This window comes from Lontra canadensis, unplaced genomic scaffold, assembly GCF_010015895.1.
Source record: "Lontra canadensis isolate GAN:19392208 unplaced genomic scaffold, GSC_riverotter_1.0 scaffold6090, whole genome shotgun sequence".
Classification (NCBI taxonomy): Eukaryota; Metazoa; Chordata; class Mammalia; order Carnivora; family Mustelidae; genus Lontra; species Lontra canadensis.
In genome coordinates this window covers 569-1,272 of record NW_022637071.1, presented here as the reverse complement: position 1 = coordinate 1,272, position 704 = coordinate 569, and the positions used below count along the sequence as shown (strand labels likewise).

Genomic DNA, 704 nt, shown 5'->3' with positions numbered 1-704 from the left:
TGAATGAGATAGATGTTGTTCTATTTATTTAGATTGCCTTTAATTTATCCCAGCAAGAGTTTCCAGGGGTCTTTGTTATATGTGTTCTTATGCACTTAATGATGGTGGAAATGAATCTCTGTTCTGTTTATTGAATTTCATTTCCTTTTTAAAAAATGTTATTTTCTAAATGCTCATGGGTAGTATGGAGAAATAGAGTAGATTATTTCATGAATGTTACAGAGGTATAATTTAGGTACAGTAGACTGATCACTTTAAAGTATAAAATTAAGAGTATATTTTTAGGGATCATTTCTATAGCTTGTTACTAGAGGAATTCCTCTGAATGTGTACAGTACCCAAAACCATGAGGAGGAGGCCCAGAGTTCTCTTGTGAGCATGAAACTGGCTTTAGCCATTGTTTCCACAACTGCCAACTGCCATCAGTGACTATTCTCCTCCTTTGGAGGAGTAAGAGAGAGAGACATGGTCTGAGTGCTTTCCCAACAAAATAAAAATTAAAAAAGATAAACAGTACAAGGAAATGCATTTTCATAGATGTACATTTCATTTTTCTTGCTAAGTAGTATTCCTCTATATGGATATATTCTGTCTGTACATTCACCTACTGATGGACATCTCTGTAGTTTCCAGGGTGTAGCCATTGTGAAGAAAGCTGTTATGAATACTCATGTGCCCGGTGTTGTGTGGACATACTGTCTGAA

General features: G+C 35.5%; 1 non-coding gene across 1 annotated transcript; it reads left to right on the top strand.

Annotated features, from left to right (window-relative positions):
- The first annotated feature begins 269 nt into the window (after window positions 1-269).
- On the top strand, window positions 270-479 carry LOC116863950. The gene has a single exon (XR_004381879.1). It is a non-coding gene; the product is annotated as a small nucleolar RNA U3 (small nucleolar RNA).
- Window positions 480-704: the final 225 nt, after the last annotated feature.